This window comes from Triticum aestivum, chromosome 2A (assembly GCF_018294505.1).
Source record: "Triticum aestivum cultivar Chinese Spring chromosome 2A, IWGSC CS RefSeq v2.1, whole genome shotgun sequence".
Taxonomy (NCBI): Eukaryota; Viridiplantae; Streptophyta; class Magnoliopsida; order Poales; family Poaceae; genus Triticum; species Triticum aestivum.
The window spans coordinates 572,885,933-572,901,223 of NC_057797.1; positions in this window are offsets into that span (position 1 = coordinate 572,885,933).

The window sequence follows — 15,291 nt, forward strand, 5'->3', positions numbered from 1 at the left end:
AACACATCATCCCGTGATCAACTCCTTGATCACATTGTGCACATTATGATGATGTCCTACCGAGTGGGCCCAGAGATACCTCTCCGCTTACACGGAGTGACAAATCCCAGTCTCGATTCGTGCCAACCCAACAGACACTTTCGGAGATACCTGTAGTGCACCTTTATAGTCACCCAGTTACGTTGTGACGTTTGGTACACCCAAAGCATTCCTACGGTATCCGGAGTTGCATAATCTCATGGTCTAAGGAAATGATACTTGACATTAGAAAAGCTTTAGCATACGAACTACACGATCTTTGTGCTAGGCTTAGGATTCGGTCTTGTCCATCACATCATTCTCCTAATGATGTGATCCCGTTATCAATGGCATCCAATATCCATGGTCAGGAAACCATAACCATCTATTGATCAACGAGCTAGTCAACTAGAGGCTTACTAGGGACATGGTGTTGTCTATGTATCCACACATGTATCTGAGTTTCCTATCAATACAATTCTAGCATGGATAATAAACGATTATCATGAACAAGGAAATATAATAATAATCAATTTATTATTGCCTCTAGGGCATATTTCCAACAATCTCCCACTTGCACTAGAGTCAATAATCTAGTTCACATCGCCATGTGATTAACACTCACAGGTCACATCGCCATGTGACCAACATCCAAAGAGTTTACTAGAGTCAATAATCTAGTTCACATCACTATGTGATTAGCACTCAATGAGTTCTGGGTTTGATCATGTTGCTTTTGAGAGAGGTTTTAGTCAATGGGTCTGAACCTTTCAGATCCGTGTGTGCTTTACAAATCTTTATGTCATCTCCTAGATGCAGCTACCACGCTCTATTTGGAGCCATTTCAAATAACTGTTCTACTTGGAGTTATTCTAAATTTGTTGCTCCATTATACGTATCCGGTATCTCTACTCAGAGCTATCCGGATAGGTGTTAAGCTTGCATCATCGTAACTCTTTACGTCGAACTCTTTATCACCTCCATAACCGAGAAAATTCCTTAGTCCACTAGTTACTAAGGATAACTTTGACCGCTGTACTGTGATCCATTCTTGGATCACTCTTGTACCCCTTGACTGACTCATGGCAAGGCACACTTCAGGTGCGGTACACAGCATAGCATACTGTAGAGCCTATGTCTTAAGCATAGGGGACGACCTTCGTCCTTTCTCTCTATTCTGCCGTGGTCAAGCTTTAAGTCTTAACTTCATACCTTACAACTCAGGCAAGAACTCCTTTTTTGACTGATCCATCTTGAACACCTTCAAGATCATGTCAAGGAACGTGCTCATTTGAAAGTACCATTAAGCGTTTTGATCTATCCTTATAGATCTCGATGCTCAATGTTCAAGTAGCTTAATCCAGGCTTTCCATTGAAAAACACTTTTCAAATAACCCTATATGCTTTCCAGAAATTCTATATCATTTCTGATCATCAATATGTCAACAACATATACTCATCAGAAATTCTATAGTGCTCCCACTCACTTCCTTGGAAATACAAGTTTCTCATAAACTTTGTATACACCCAAATTCTTTGATCATCTTATCTAAGCATACATTCCAACTCCGAGATGCTTACTCCAGTCCTCAAAAGGATTGCTGGTGCTTTGCATACTTATTAGCATCTTTCAGGATTGACAAAACCTTCCGGTTGTATCACATACAACCTTTCCTCAAGAAAATTGTCGAGGAAACAATGTTTTGACATCCTATCTGCAAGATTTCATAAATAATGCAGTAATCGCTAATATAATTCCAACAGACTCTTAGCATCGCTACGAGTGAGAAAGTCTCACCGTAGTCAACTCCTTGAACTTGTCGGGAAACACCTTAACGACAAGTCGAGCTTTCTCAATGGTGACACTTACCATCATTGTCTGTCTTCCTTTTAAAATCCATCTGTACTCAACAGCCTTACGACCATCAAGTAGTTCTTCCAAAGTCTACACTTTGTTTTCATATATGGATCCTCTCTCGGATTATATGGCCTCGAGCCATTTATCGGAATCCGGGCCCACCATCGCTTCTCCATAGCTCGTAGGTTCATTGTTGTCTAGCAACATGACTTCCAAGACAGGATCACATACCACTCTGAAGTAGTGCGCATCCTTGTCATCCCACGAGGTTTGGCAGTGACTTGATCTGAAGTTTCATGATCACTATCATAAGCTTCCACTTCAATTGGGGTAGGTGCCACAGGAACAACTCCCTGTGCCCTGCCACAAACTAGTTGAAGAGACGGTTCAATAACCTCATCAAGTCTCCACCATTCCCCCACTCAATTCTTTCGAGAGAAACTTTTCCTCGAGAAAGGACCTGATTCTTGAAACAATCCCTTATTGCTTTTGGATCTGAGACAGGAGGTATACCCAACTGTTTTTGGGTGTCCTATGAAGATGCATTTATCCGCTTTGGGTTCGAGCTTATCAGCCTGAAACTTTTTCACATAAGTGTCGCAGCCCCAAACCTTTTAAGAAATGACAGCTTAGGTTTCTCTAAACCATAGTTCATATGGTGTCATCTCATCGGAATTACGTGGTGCCCTATTTAAAGTGAATGTGGTTGTCTCTAATGCCTAACCCATAAAACTATTGTGGTAATTCAATGAGAGACATCATGGTATGCATCATATCCAATAGGGTGCAGTTATGATGTCGGACACACCATCACACTATGGTGTTCCAGGCTGTATTAGTTGTGAAACAATTTCCACAATGTCTTAATTCTGTGCCAAACTCGTAATTCAGATATTCATCTCTATGATCATATCATAGATCTTTTATCCTCTTGTCACGATGATCTTTCAACTTCACCCTGAAATTACTTGAACCTTTCAATAATTCAGACTCGTGATTCATCAAGTAAATATACTCAACATCTACTCAAATCATCTGTGAAGTAAGAACATAACGATATCCACTACACGCCTCAGCACTCATTGGGCTGCACACATCAAAATGTATTACTTCCAGCAAGTTGCTTTCTGGTTCCATTTTACTGAAACCGAGGCTTTCAGTCATCTTGCCCATGTGGTATGATTTGCATGTCTCAAGTGATTCAAAATCAAGTGAGTTCAAACGGTCCATCTGCATGGAGTTTCTTCATGCATATACACCAACAGACATAGTTCGCATGTCTCAAACTTTTCAAAAACGAGTGAGCCCAAAGATCCATCAATCATGGAGCTTCTTCATGCGTTTTATACCGATATGACTTACGTGGCAGTGCCACAAGTAGGTGGTACTATCATTACTATCTTTTGGCATGAACATGTGTATCACTACGATCGAGATTCAATAAACCATTCATTTTAGGTGTAAGACCATTGAAGGTATTATTCAAATAAACAGAGTAACCATTATTCTCCTTAAATGAATAACCGTATTGCGATAGACATAATCCAATCATGTCTATGATCAACGCAAACACCAATCTCGATGGTAGAGGGAGCGTACGATATTTGATCACATCAAGCTTGGGAAAAATTTCCAACACATATTGCCAGCTCACCTTTAACTAGTCTCCGCTTATTCCGTAGCTTTTATTTCGAGTTACTAACACTTAGCAACCGAACCGGTATCTAATACCCTGGTGCTACTAGGAGTACTAGTAAAGTACACATCAACACAATGTATATCCAATATACTTCTATCGACCTTGCCAGCCTTCTAATCTACCAAGTATCTAGGGTAATTTTGCTCCAGTGGCTGTTCCCCTTATTACAGAAGCACTTAGTCTCGGGTTTGGGTTCAACTTTGGGTTTCTTCACTAGAGCAGCAGCTGAATTGCCGTTTCATGAAGTATCCCTTCGTGCCCTTGCCCTTCTTGAAACTAGTGGTTTCACCAACCATCAACAATTGATGCTCCTTCTTGATTTCTACTTTTGTGGTGTCAAACATCGCGAATATCTCAAGGATCATCATATATGTCCCGGATATATTATAGTTCATCATGAAACTCTAGCAGCTTGGTGGTAATGACTTCGGAGAAACATCACTATCTCATCTGGAAGATCAACTCCCACTTGATTCAAATGATTGTTGTACTCAGACAATCTGAGCACAAGTTCAACAATTGAGCTTTTCTCCCTTAGTTTGCAGGTTAAGAAAATCGTCGGAGGTCTTATACCTCTTGACGTGGGCTCAAGCCTGAAATCCCAATTTCAGCCCTCGAAACATCTCATATGTTTCGCGACGTTTCAAAATGTCTTCGGTGCCTCAACTCTAAACCGTTTAACTGAACTATCACGTAGTTATCAAAATGTGTATGTCAGATGTTCGCAACATCCACAGACAACGTTCGAGGTTCAGCACACTGAGCGGTGCATTAAGGACACAAGCCTTCTATGAAGCAATGCGGACAATCCTCAGTTTACGGACCTAGTCCGCATAATTGCTACTATCAACTTTCAACTAATTTTTCTCTAGGAACATATCTAAACAGTAGAACTGAAGCGCGAGCTACGACATAATTTGTGAAGACCTTTTGACTATGTTCAGGATAATTAAGTTCATCTTATGAACTCCCACTCAGATAGACATCCCTCTAGTCATCTAAGTGATTACATGATCCGAGTCAACTAGGCCGTGTCCGATCATCACGTGAGACAGACTAGTCATCATCGGTGAACATCTTCATGTTGATCGTATCTACCATACGACTCATGCTCGACCTTTCGGTCTCTTGTGTTCCGAGGCCATGTCTGTACATGCTAGGCTCGTCAAGTTAACCCTAAGTGTTTTGCATGTGTAAAACTGTCTTACACCCGTTGTATGTGAACGTAAGGATCTATCACACCCGATCATCACGTGGTGCTTCGAAACGACGAACTTTAGCAACGGTGCACAGTTAGGGGAGAACACATTCTTGAAATTGTAATGAGGGATCATCTTATTTACTACCGTCGTTCTAAGCAAATAAGATCTATAAACATGATAAACATCACATGCAATCAAATAATAGTGACATGATATGGCCAATATCATATAGCTCCTTTGATCTCCATCTTGGGGCTCCATCATCATCTTGTCACCGGCATGACACCATGATCTCCATCATCGTGTCTTCTTGAAGTTGTCTCGTCATCTATTACTTCTACTACTATGGCTAACGCTTTAGCAATATAGTAAAGTAATTACATGACGTTTAAGTTGACACGCAGGTCATAAATAAATAAAGACAACTCCTATGGCTCCTGCCGGTTGTCATACTCATCGACATGCAAGTCGTGATACCTATTACAAGAACATGATCAATCTCATACATCACATATATCATTCATCGCATCCTTTTGGCCATATCACATCACATAGCATACCCTGCAAAAACAAGTTAGACGTCCTATAATTGTTGTTTGCATGTTTTACGTGGCTGCTATGGGTTTCTAGCAAGAACGTTTCTTACCTACGCAAAACCACAACGTGATATGCCAATTGCTATTTACCCTTCATAAGGAGCCTTTTCATCAAATCCGACCCGACTACAGCGGGAGAGACAGACACCCGCCAGCCACCTTATGCAACTAGTGCATGTTTGTCGGTGGAACCGGTCTCACGTAAGCATACGTGTAAGGTTGGTCCGGGCCGCTTCATCCCACAATACCGTCGAATCAAGATAAGACTAGTAACGGCAAGCATATTGAACAAAATCAACGCCCACAACTTCTTTGTGTTCTACTCGTGCATAGAATCTACGCATAGACCTAGCTCATGATGCCACTGTTGGGGAACGTAGCATAAATTCAAAATTTTCCTACGTGTCACCAAGATCAATCTATGGAGCGACCAGCAACGAGGGGAAGGAGAGTGCATCTACATACCCTTGTAGATCGCTAAGCGGAAGCGTTCAAGTGAACGGGGTTGATGGAGTCGTACTCGTCATGATCCAAATCACCGATGACCAAGTGCCGAACGGACGACACCTCCGCGTTCAACACACGTACAGCCCGGTGACGTCTCCCATGCCTTGATCCAGCAAGGAGAGAGGGAGAGGTTGAGGAAGACTCCATCCAGCAGCAGCACAACGGCGTGGTGGTGATGGAGGAGCGTGGCAATCCTGCAGGGCTTCGCCAAGCACCGCGAGATATGAGGAGAAAGAGAGGGAGGGTTGCACCAACAGGCAGAGATCAGATCGCGTGTTATGGGCAGCCCTAGGCCTCACTATATATAGGGGAGAGGGAGGAGGGTGCGCCCCCTCTAGGGTTCCCACCCCTAGGGGGGGCGGCAGCCATAGATGGGAAAGGGGAGGCGGCCAAGAGGAGGAGAGAGGGGGCGCCCCCTAGGGTGGGCCTTAGGCCCATCTAAGCCTAGGGTTTCCCCTCTCTCCTCCTTTGCTGCGCCTTGGGCCTTGTGGGAGGTGCACCAGCCCACTTAGGGGCTGGTCCCTCACCACCCTTGGCCCATGCAAGCCTCCGGGGCATGTGGCCCCACTTGGTGGACCCCCGAGACCCTCCCGGTGGTCCCGGTACGTTACCGATAAACCCCGAAACTCTTCCGGTGACCAAAACAGGACTTCCCATATATAAATCTTTACCTCCGGACCATTCCGGAACTCCTCGTACGTCCGGGATCTCATCCGGGACTCCGAACAACATTCGGTAACCACATACAAACTTCCTTTATAACCCTAGCGTCATCGAACCTTAAGTGTGTAGACCCTACGGGTTCGGGAGACAAGCAGACATGACCGAGACGTTCTCCGGTCAATAACCAACAGCGGGATCTGGATACCCATGTTGGCTCCCACATGCTCCACGATGATCTCATCAGATGAACCACGATGTCAAGGACTTAATCAATCCCGTATACAATTCCCTTTGTCTAGCGGTATTGTACTTGCCCGAGATTCGATCGTCGGTATCCCTATACCTTGTTCAATCTCGTTACCGGCAAGTCTCTTTACTCGTTCCGTAACACATCATCCCGTGATCAACTCCTTGATCACATTGTGCACATTATGATGATGTCCTACCGAGTGGGCCCAGAGATACCTCTCCGCTTACACGGAGTGACAAATCCCAGTCTCGATTCGTGCCAACCCAACAGACACTTTCGGAGATACCTGTAGTGCACCTTTATAGTCACTCAGTTACGTTGTGACGTTTGGTACACCCAAAGCATTCCTACGGTATCCGGGAGTTGCACAATCTCATGGTCTAAGGAAATGATACTTGACATTAGAAAAGCTTTAGCATACGAACTACACGATCTTTGTGCTAGGCTTAGGATTGGGTCTTGTCCATCACATCATTCTCTTAATGATGTGATCCCGTTATCAATGACATCCAATGTCCATGGTCAGGAAACCGTAACCATCTATTGATCAACGAGCTAGTCAACTAGAGGCTTACTAGGGACATGGTGTTGTCTATGTATCCACACATGTATCTGAGTTTCCTATCAATACAATTCTAGCATGGATAATAAACGATTATCATGAACAAGGAAATATAATAATAATCAATTTATTATTGCCTCTAGGGCATATTTCCAACACAAGCATCCTCATATATAGCAGTTGTGTACTTCTAGTGACTAGAGAATCGAATACAACCAATAACATCATTCTTCTCTTTAAATAACCTTCATAGGCCCTAACACCACACTTGATGCTCAAGAACAATGGTCATCACATCCAGTATAAACGATGCAAATAGCGCTCGAAGATTGAATCGGGGGGCAAAGTAGTTCTCATAGAGATCAAGATGCCCCATGCCCCGACACCAATTGAACACTCGATGTCCTGACGTTGAACCCTTTAAGTGGAGAACATGCTCCTCTACACTTTGTTTCTTCATGAACTACCACCATTATAACCGATTCATCCTCATCTTGCTCATCATCATGTGAAGAAAACGAATCCTAGAACTCAACATAGAATCACCCCTCGTCTGAATTCATCATATTAAACTCAATGTAAACAAGAAAAACCTTTAAAATGCGCTATGACATTTGATCAAACACTTATTGTGTGTGGTGTCCTCCATGGACGGCGTCGACAGGGGTGGATGTCACCTTGGGCTCCTGGTGGATTCGGAGGGTGGGGCAGACTTCTATTCAGATCAATGACGAGGTGGGCGGCTGCTTCTCCCGTAGGAATTGTTGGGTTTCCCTAAAGAGGAAGGGTGATGTAGCACCCAGCAGAAAGTATTTTCCTCGGTTAAGAATCAAGGTTTACTCGAACCAATAGGAGTCTCCAAGCTAACAAGATAAGCAGTACCTACACACAAACAAAATAAATTCTTGCACCCAACTTGACAAGGGGGTTGTCAATCCCCTCGTCTTGCTAGTTGTAAGGATAAAAGCAAACGGCGCTAGATAGTGATATAGCAAAGCGACAACATTATAAGAGTAAATAAAGGAGCAATTGAGGAACATAAGTATTTATAGGAAATGGACCCGGGGTCCATAGGTTCACTAGTGGCGTCTCTCTCGAAAGCAGGTAATGGCATGGTAAACAAATTACTATTGGCCAATTAACAGAAAAGCAGCATCCATAATGATCATTCTGTTGGGGATCGTTACAGAATTAAAAAAATTCTATGCATCACCAAGATCAATCTATGGAGAGACAAGCAATGAGAGAGAGAGGAGTGCATCTTCATACCCTTGAAGATCGCGAGACGGAAGCGTTACAAGAATGCGGATGAAGGAGTTGTACTCACAGCGATTCAGATCGCGGTTGATTCCGATCTAAGCACCGAACAACGGCGCCTCCGCGTTCAACACACGTGCAGCACGGGGACGTCTCCTCCTTCTTGAGCCAGCAAGGGCAATGGAGAAGTTGGGAAAGAACTCCGGCAGCACGATGGTGCCAATACACGAGAGGCGACCCCCTCGAGTCGACGCGGTAGGAGCCCGGTACCGCAGCGGTACTGCGACTGTGAACCCACAAGCGGTACTACCATTGGGTACCGCGGTACTACCGCTTGGACCAAAGCATGCTCAAAACGCAAGAAAAGAGACCTCCATCGATGCGGGAAGGCTTAGAGGGTGCGAAAAGGAAGTGTACGTGATGATTCCACCCAAGCCTTACCAAAGCGGACCCCCTCTTGATAGTACGGTGACTCCTATGAGACAAGACCACAAAACTAGAAACGAAAGAGCTACACCGTCTTGAATAAAAAACTTCGAGGGGAAAGAATCGTCTCGTGCGAAAGGATGAATCCCTGAAAAGCTCAAAGCACATGATTAGTCCGCAAAAGCATTATCATCAATCACCAAAACACCTTAGGGATAAATATGCCCTTACAGGAGAGTTGTGCCTTGGATGAGGTGTTGCTGCCCTCCCTCCTCCCCTCTATTTATAGGGGGAAGGGGCCGGCCCCTCTAGGGGAGGTGGCTTGCCCCCCAAGCCAAGGGGGCACCCCTTTTAGGGTTCCCCCTAAACTCTAGGCGCATGGGCCCTAGGGGGATGGCGCCCGACCCACTTAGGGGCTGGTTCTCTTCCACATACAGCCCATAGGGCCCTCCGGGGCAGGTGGACCCTCCCGGTGGACTCCTGGAACCCCTTCGGTGGTCCCGGTACAATACTGGCAAACCCCCGAATACTTCTGGTGACCGTATGATGACTTCCCATATATAAATCTTCACCTCCGGACCATTCCGGAACTCCTCGTGACATCCGGGATCTCATCCGGGACTCCGAACAACATTCGGTAACCGCATTCTAATTCTCATAACAACTCTAGCGTCACCGAACCTTAAGTGTGTAGACCCTACGGGTTCGTGAACCATGTAGACATGACCGAGACATCTCTCCGGCCAATAACCAACAGCGGGATCTAGATACCCATGTTGGCTCCCACATGTTCCATGACGATCTCATCAGATGAACCATGTGTTGGGGAACGTAGTAATTTCGAAAATTTTCCTACGCACACGCAAGATCATGGTGATGCATAGCAACGAGAGGGGAGAGTATGATCTACGTACCCTCGTAGACCGTCAGCGGAAGCGTTATGACAATGCGGTTGATGTAGTCATACGTCTTCATGGCCCGACCGATCAAGCACCGAAACTCCGACACCTCCGAGTTCTAGCACACGTTCAGCTCGATGACGATCCCCGAACTCCGATCCAGCAAAGTGTCGGGGAAGAGTTTCGTCAGCACGACGGCATGGTGACGATCTTGATGTTCTACTGTCGTAGGGCTTCGCCTAAGCACCACTACAATATTATCGAGGACTATGGTGGAAGGGGGCACCGCACACGGCTAAGAGAACGATCTTAGAGATCAACTTGTGTGTCTAGGGGTGCCCCCTGCCCCCGTATATAAAGGAGCCAAGGGGGGGTGCAGCCGGCCCTAGGAGGAGGCGCACAGGAGGAGTCCTACTCCTACCAGGAGTAGGACTCCCCCCTTTCCCTAGTTGGATTAGGACTTGGGGAAGAAGGAAGAGAGGGAAGAAAGGGAAGGGGGGCGTCGCCCCCCCCTCCTTGTCCAATTCGGACTTGGGGGGGGAGGGGTGCGCGGCAGCCCCTAGGCCTCCTCTCCTATTCCTCCACTAGGCCCATTAAGGCCCATTAGGTTACCGAGGGGTTCCGGTAACCTCCCAGTACTCCGATAAAATGCCTATTTCACCCGGAAAACTTCTGGTGTCCAAACATAGGCTTCCAATATATCAATCTTTATGTCTCGACCATTTCGAGACTCCTCGTCATGTCCGTGATCACATCCGGGACTCCGAACTAACTTCGGTACATCAAAATATATATAAACTCATAATGAAACTGTCATCATAACGTTAAGTGTGCGGACCCTACGGGTTCGAGAATAATGTAGACATGACCGAGACATGTCTCCGGTCAATAACCAATAGCGGAACCTGGATGCTCATATTGGCTCCCACATATTCTACAAAGATCTTTTATCGGTCAGACCGCATAACAACATACTTTGTTCCCTTTGTCATCGGTATGTTACTTGCCCGAGATTCGATCGTTGGTATCTCAATACCTAGTTCAATCTCGTTACCGGCAAGTCTCTTTACTCGTTTCGTAATACATCATCTCACAACTAACTCATTAGTTGCAATGCTTGCAAGGCTTATGTGATGTGCATTACCGAGAGGGCCCAGAGATACCTCTCCGACAATCGGAGTGACAAATCCTAATCTCGAAATACGCCAACCCAACATGTACCTTTGGAGACACCTGTAGAGCTCCTTTATAATCACCCAGTTACGTTGTGACGTTTGGTAGCACACAAAGTGTTCCTCCGGCAAACGGGAGTTGCATAATCTCATAGTCATAGGAACATGTATAAGTCATGAAGAAAGCAATAGCAACATACTAAACGATCGGGTGCTAAGCTAATGGAATGGGTCATGTCAATAACATCATTCTCCTAATAATGTGATCCCGTTAATCAAATGACAACACATGTCTATGGTTAGGAAACTTAACCATCTTTGATTAACGAGCTAGTCAAGTAGAGGCATACTAGTGACGTTTAGTTTGTCTATGCATTCACACAAGTATTATGTTTCCGGATAATACAATTCTAGCATGAACAATAAACATTTATCATGATATAAGGAAATAAAATAATAACTTTATTATTGCCTCTAGGGCATATTTCCTTCAGTCTCCCACTTGCACTAGAGTTAATAATCTAGATTACACAGTAATGATTCTAACACCCATGGAGCTTTGGTGCTGATCATGTTTTGCTCATGGAAGAGGCTTAGTCAATGGGCCTGCTACATTCAGATCCATATGTATCTTGCAAATCTCTATGTCTCCCACCTGGACTATATCCTGGATGGAATTGAAGCGTCTCTTGATGTGATTGGTTCTCTTGTGAAATCTGGATTCCTTTGCCAAGGCAATTGCACCAGTATTGTCACAAAAGATTTTCATTGGACCCGATGCACTAGGTATGACACCTAGATCGGATATGAACTCCTTCATCCAGACTCCTTCGTTTGCTGCTTCCGAAGCAGCTATGTACTCTGCTTCACATGTAGATCCCGACACAACGCTTTGTTTAGAACTGCACCAACTGACAGCTCCACCGTTTAATGTAAACACGTATCCGGTTTGCGATTTAGAATCGCCCGGATGAGTGTCAAAGCTTGCATCAACGTAACCATTTACATGAGCTCTTTGTCACCTCCATATATGAGAAACATATCCTTAGTCCTTTTCAGGTATTTCAGGATGTTCTTGACCGATGTCCAGTGATGCACTCCTGGATTACTTTGGTACCTCCCTGCTAGACTTATAGCAAGACACACATCAGGTCTGGTACACATCATTGCATACATGATAGAGCCTATGGCTGAAGCATAGGGAACATCTTTCATTTTCTCTCTATCTTCTGCATTGGTCGGGCATTGAGTCTTACTCAATTTCACACCTTGTAACACAGGCAAGAATCCTTTCTTTGCTTGATCCATTTTGAACTTCTTCAAAACTTTGTCAAGGTATGTGCTTTGTGAAAGTCCAATTAAGCATCTTGATCTATCTCTATAGATCTTAATGCCCAATATGTAAGCAGCTTCTCCGAGGTCTTTCATTGAAAAACTCTTATTCAAGTATCCCTTTATGCTATCCAGAAATTCTATATCATTTCTGATTAGTAATATGTCATCTACATATAATATCAGAAATGCTAAAGAGCTCCCACTCACTTTCTTGTAAATAAAGGCTTCTCCAAAAGTCTGTACAAAACCAAATGCTTTGATCACACTATCAAAGCGTTTATTCCAACTCCGAGAGGCTTGCACCAGTCCATAAATGGATCGCTGGAGCTTGCACACTTTTTTAGCTCCCTTTGGATTGACAAAACCTTCCGGCTGCATCATACACAACTCTTCTTCCAGAAATCCATTCAGGAATGCAGTTTTGACATCCATCTACCAAATTTCATAATCATAAAATGCGTCAATTGCTAACATGATTCGGACAAACTTAAGCATCGCTACGGGTGAGAAGGTCTCATCGTAGTCAATCCCTTGAACTTGTCAAAAACCTTCTGCGACAAGTCGAGCTTTGTAGACAGTAACATTACCGTCAGCGTCAGTCTTCTTCTTAAAGATCCATTCATTCTCAATTGCTTGCCGATCTGTGGGCAAATCAACCAAAGTCCACACTTTGTTCTCATACATGGATCCCATCTCAGATTTCATGGCTTCAAGCCATTTTGCGGAATCTGGGCTCACCATCACTTCTCCATAATTCGTAGGTTCATCATGATCTAGTAGCATGACTTCCAGAACAGAATTACCATACCACTCTGGTGCGGATCTTACTCTGGTTGATCTACGAGGTTCAGTAGTATCTTGTTTTGAAGTTTCATGATCATCATCATTAGCTTCCTCACTAATTGGTGTAGGTGTCACAGAAACCGGTTTCTGTGATGTACTACTTTCCAATAAGGGAGCAGGTACAGTTACCTCATCAAGTTCTACTTTCCTCCCACTCAATTCTTTCGAGAGAAACTCCTTCTCTAGAAAGTTTCCGAATTTAGCAACAAAAGTCTTGCCTTCGGATCTGTGATAGAAGGTGTATCCAATAGTTTCCTTTGGATATCCTATGAAGACACATTTCTCCGATTTGGGTTCGAGCTTATCAGGTTGAAGCTTTTTCACATAAGCATCGCAGCCCCAAACTTTCAGAAACGACAACTTTGGTTTCTTGCCAAACCACAGTTCATAAGGCGTCGTCTCAACGGATTTTGATGGTGCCCTATTTAACGTGAATGCGGCCGTCTCTAAAGCATAACCCCAAAACGATAGCGGTAAATCAGTAAGAGACATCATAGATCGCACCATATGTAGTAAAGTACGATTACGACGTCCGGACACACCATTACGCTATGGTGTTCCGGGTGGCGTGAGTTGCGAAACTATTCCGCATTGTTTCAAATGTACACCAAACTCATAACTCAAATATTCTCCTCCACGATCAGATCGTAGGAATTTTATTTTCTTGTTACGATGATTTTCAACTTCACTCCAATAGGGTGCAACTATGATGTTCGGACACACCATCACACTATGGTGTTCCAGGCGGTATTAATTGCGAAACAATTTCCACAATGTCTTAATTGTGTGCCAAAACTCGTAACTCAGATATTCATCTCTATGATCATATCATAGAGATTGTATCCTCCTGTCACAATGATCTTCTACTTCACTCTGAAATTACTTGAACCATTCAATAATTCAGACTTGTGTTTCATCAAGTAAATATTCTCAACAACTACTCGAATCATCTGTGAAGTAAGAACATAACGATATCCACTACATGCCTCAGCACTTATTGGATTGCATACATCAAAATGTATTTCTTCCCACAAGTTGCTTTCTAGTTCCTTTTTACTGAAAACGAGGCTTTTCAGTCATCTTGCCCATGTGGTATGATTTGCATATCTCAAGTGATTCAAAATCAAGTGAGTCCAAACGATCCATCTGCATGGAGTTTCTTCATGCATATACACCAATAGACATGGTTCGCATGTCTCAAACTTTTCTAAAACGAGTGAGTCCAAAGATCCATCAACATGGAGCTTCTTCATGCGTTTTATACCATTATGACTTACATGGCAGTGCCACAAGTAAGTGGTACTATCATTACTATCTTATATCTTTTGGCATGAAAATGTGTATCATTTCGATCGAGATTCAATAAACCATTCCTTTAGGTGCAAGACCATTGAAGGTTTTATTCAAATAAATAGAGTAATCATTATTCTCCTTAAATGAATAACCGTATTGCGATAGACATAATCCAATCATGTCTATGCTCAACGCAAGCACCAAACGACAATTATTCAGGTTTAATACTAATCTTGATGGTAAAGGGAGCGTGCGATGTTTGATCACATCAAACTTGGAAACACTTCCAACACATATCGTCAGCTCACCTTTAGCTAGTCTCCGTTTATTCCGTAGCTCTTTATTTCGAGTTACTAACACTCAGCAACCGAACCGGTATCTTATACCCTGGTGCTACTAGGAGTACTAGTAAAGTACACATTAACATAATGTATATCCAATATACTTATATCGACTTTGCCAGCCTTCTCATCTACCAAGTATCTAGGGTAATTCTACTTCAGTGGTTGTTCCCCTTATTACAGAAGCACTTAGTCTCGGGTTTGGGTTCAACCTTGGGTTTCTTCACTAGAGCAGCAACTGTTTTGCCGTTTCATGAAGTATCCCTTGTTACCCTTGCCCTTCTTGAAACTAGTGGTTTTACCAACCATCAACAATTGATGCTCCTTCTTGATTTCTACTTTCGCGGTGTCAAACATCATGAATATTTCA